This window comes from Momordica charantia (assembly GCF_013281855.1).
Source record: "Momordica charantia cultivar OHB3-1 chromosome 10 unlocalized genomic scaffold, Mcharantia_2.0 BLBB01000010.1, whole genome shotgun sequence".
In the NCBI taxonomy this organism is placed as follows: Eukaryota; Viridiplantae; Streptophyta; class Magnoliopsida; order Cucurbitales; family Cucurbitaceae; genus Momordica; species Momordica charantia.
This window is the reverse complement of record NW_028275158.1, coordinates 17,525,576-17,530,216: the sequence shown is the minus strand read 5'-3', so window position 1 is coordinate 17,530,216 and position 4,641 is coordinate 17,525,576.

Below are 4,641 nucleotides of genomic sequence, written 5' to 3'. Positions count from 1 at the left end.
TTTGAACTTTGGAGAGGTCATAAACCTAGTTTAAGACACTTCAGAGTTTGGGGATGTTCAGCACACATGCTTATGGCAAACCTGAAGAAATTGGAACCACGTTCAAAGGTATGCCTATTTGTAGGTTATCCTAAATAAACGAGAGGTGGTTACTTCTTTGATCCTAAGGAAAATAAAGTATTTTTATCGACAACTGCTACTTTCCTAGAAGAAGACCACGTAATAGAGCATAAACCACGTAGTAAAATGGTGTTAAAGTAAATTTCCAATGAAGCTAGTTATCATTACGACAACAAGAACTGCTGATACTGCTGGACCATCAACAAGGGTTGTTGACGGAGCCAGTATATCGAGCAACATCAAACTGCACAAGATTTGAAAGGGCCTCGATGTAGTGGGAGGGTTGTAACTCAGCCTGACCGTTACGTTGGATTAACATAATCCTAGGTCGTCATACCTGATGATGGCGTTGAGGACCCCTTGTCTTATAAACTGACAATGATAGATGTTGACAAAGATGAATGGGTCAAAGCTATGGATCAGGAAATGAAGTCTATATACTCCAATTCCGTCTGAGAGCTTGTAGATCAACTTGAGGGGATAAAACCGGTAGGTTGCAAATGGATCTACAAGCGGAAGAGAGATGCCAATGGAAAGGTTCAGACCATTAAGGCTAGACTTGTGGCAAAGGGTTATACCGAGTAGGAGGGAGTTGATTATGAAGAAACTTTCTCCCCTGTTGCCATATTGAAGTCTATCTGCATTCTCTTAGCTATTGACACATATTATGACTATGAGATATGACAAATAGACATTAAGACAACTTTTTTGAATAGCTATCTTGATGAGAAAATTACATGGCTTAACCAGAAGGATTCATAAAAAGTGTACAAACTTAAAGATCCATTTATGGAGTAAAACAAGCTTCGAGATCCTGGAACATAAGGATTGATACTGCGGTCAAATCTTATGGCTTTGATCAAAACGTTACGAACCTTGTGTTTACAAGAAGATCGTCAATAGTATTGTATCTTTCCTCTAGTGTTATACGTTGATGACATCCTACTCATTGGGAATGATGTAAGTTTTCTCACCGACGTTAAAAAACTAGCTGGCAACACAATTCCAAATGAAAGATTTTGGAGAAGCACAATATTGCTGATCCATTTACAAGGCTTTCATGACTAAAGTATTTGAGGGTCATCTAGAGAGTCTAGGTTTACGAGACATATGTCATTTAGTCTAGGGCAAGTGGGAGATGTTATTGGGTATATTGTATGCTATAGTTCATTGTAATACTTGTACATCCCACTCGCTTTCAGACAAGTGGGAGATTGTTGGGTTTGGTGCCCTTAGCTCATGTAGTTGTAATTCATGAACAAATTATTTAATAAAAAGAGTTATCTTATTATTTATTTGCATGACTCGTATTCCAATAAACAAAGATCCAATGTTATTTAATGTAACTGGAACAATAGATATTTGATATACAATATATATTTAATATACAATGTATATATTTGATATATATAGTATATATTAATATACACTATTTTTTTTGATATACAGTATATATTTGATATACAAGTGGATAATGTTGCAGTAATAACCTAAATGGTCTATAGTACATGGACATGATTGGATACCTTATCCTGGTAACACTATAGATACGACCCTTTGTAATAGTTACAAACGACTTTATCCAGGTCGTTCATATAGGACACGCTAGTGGGGGTATCCTATACAATGAGTTTGTATAACACCAAACCGCGAAATAATTAATCATTGGCTATAACACCATTAGTAAATAGATTGTTATCTCATAGGATGACTAGGTAACTCGATCTTAATCTTGAACGAGTTATGGACTCCTGCCTATAAGGAATAGTCCTTTGATTTGTATGGGTGAGAGTGGCCTGAGTTTGCCGACTCAATAATCCTACCATTTTGGAGACGAAACGAAACGATTAGGGAGCTGGGAACATAACTACGCAAGATGGAATTCACTTCTTTCCGACTTTAGCGAAGTAGATGAGTGTTCCCTTACATGTTAACTCCAGGACTTGAACAAGAGGCACCACCATCTCACTGGCCCGAGAGGGACTTCTGGTTATTGGTTGGACCATAACCAGGTTGTTCATTGGAGAAGCAGTGGTATTTAAGGAGCAAGATGTAACTCGGGGCTAAAACGGTAATTTAACCCAGCTAGAGTTACGAGTACTCGTGAAGGATTGACTTGCCATTAATGGTCGTACATTCGTGGACACGAAAATATTCTACAGTAAGAAGAATGCAGTTATGGGTCTTTAGTGGAGTGACCCACAGTTAACGAATGTTGATTAATTCAGTTATGAGTTTAACTTATTAATCTCGTATCGTTGGAGCTTCTGATCTATAGGTCCATTAGGTCCCCTTACTAGCTCACAATGGGTAAATGAGGATTAAGATTTTGAGAGAATGTATATAGGTCCCCTTATATATCAGGGAATGTATATAATGTATATTATGATACATTATATATATAGTTTATTTTTTTAATAAAGATTCAAATTAAACTATACGTTAAGAGAGAAATATTTGAATAGGATTCAAATAATTAATATGAATTGGATTCATATTAAAACTATAGGTTATACACGAGAGATGCATGTGGATATGATTGAAATATATAGTTTTAATTAAATATGTGATATTTAATTAAAAGTTAAATAATTAATTGTTAGTTAATTAATTATTTATTTATTTAATATTTGTATTTAAATTAATTAATTATTAATTAGATTAATAATTAATACTTAATAATTTAATTAATTAATTGTTAATTTATTTTATTAATTTGTTTATTATTAAATAAAAGGAAGATATCTTTATGGCATTGGGATTTCCCCTAGATTGAGGAAAAGATATCATATATTTTAAAAGATAAGATATCTTAATGGTCTTATGATTTTCCCTCTCTATAAATATACAGTAAGATAAACCCTAAAGGTAAGCTAAAGGCTAAAAGTCCCTCCCGGATTACAAATCCTGGGCTTGGGCCGTTATAGAATGGTATCAGAGCGAAACCTCTCTCAGTACGATGTGGTTCGGGGACGAACCAAGCAGAAGCTGGTGGGCATGTAACGATCGATTAGAGATGAGGGGTACATGAATAAACCGATACCACATCCGAATGAGAGAGATCCTGAGACCATGGAAGAATGGTCAAGAAAGGTTTAAAAGAATTGATAGTTAATACCTATACAACTCTCTTACTCTCTCAATCCTTTGCAATTGGATCCCACAATCCAGATTCTCGACCGAGAGACATAATTAGGAAGATAAAGTGGTGTTGTCTCATTGGGATTACACGAAAAAGAGCGTTCAAAGGTAAATCCAACAGGCGTTCAAAGGTAAAATCCAACAATCTTTCATGTTTTATATTTTTATGTGTTTTAAATTTGAAAATAAATTCAAGAACGTGTTTCTACTGCTTCCGCTCTGGGATTAACATCCCATTCACTTGCAACATGCCCCTGCATGACTGGCCACCTACACATCTACGACTGTCAGCCTCGCTCGCTCGCCCGCACCACTGCTGCCATGTCGCCTAAGCGTGCGCCCATGCCCATGCTACCTGCTGATTATGCCTGCCTGCTGAGTGCCACGTGCACGCCCCATCAATGCCACAACCAGCTATCGTCAGCGCGTCGTTAGCCCTCACCCACACACGCCTGCTTTGAAAGGATGTTAATCTTGCAGGGGAAACGATGAACGTGTTCTTAAATTTTAAGGAGAAAAAACACAACATGTTAAAGAGAAAAAATAGAGAAAAAGAACTCACTTTTGAAGAACCTTTCTTCAAGAAATCACAGCAATAGTTTCCGTTCTATACCACTACCGACCTTCCCAGCTATCCTTAGAACGAAAATTTGCTTATGGGAGTAACCAACTTGGAATGAAAAAAAAAAAGGAATTTTTTAGAGAGCTTTTTCCTTAGAGAGAAATGCAGGGAATGTTGAAAAAAATGTTATGTTTTTGCAGAACCCTTCTACATTAAAACAAGGATAACATGGGGTAATTCCCCATGTCATAACCACCATCCCACTCCAGTGCAATTAAGTAAGGGAGTCTTTAATATTAATATTAGTTAATATTAATCAAATTAATATTAATACTAATAATTAATAATTAATATATATATAAAATTAATTAAGCTTATTAATTATTATTAATTAATTAATTATTAATCTAATTAACAATTAATTATTTAATTAATATATATATATAGAAATGTTTTAGAATAATTATTTAATTAATTATATATATATTAATTAATTAATTAATATAAAACATTTCTCTCATATAACTTATAGTTGTAATATACATCTTAAGCACGTTACTTTTAACCTATAGTTTTAATATGAATTATATTAATATTGATTTTTATTTGAATCTCATTCAAATAATTTCTCTCATAATATATAGTTCCAATTTAGAATTAACAATATATTATAATGTATCAATATACGTACATATATTCCCTTGAGCAATTTGAACATTTCAAATTCTTCCAAGAAGCTTGATCCTCGTTTTACCCGTTGTGAGCTAGCAAGAGGACCTAATGGACCTACAGATCAGAAGCTTCAACGATACGAGATT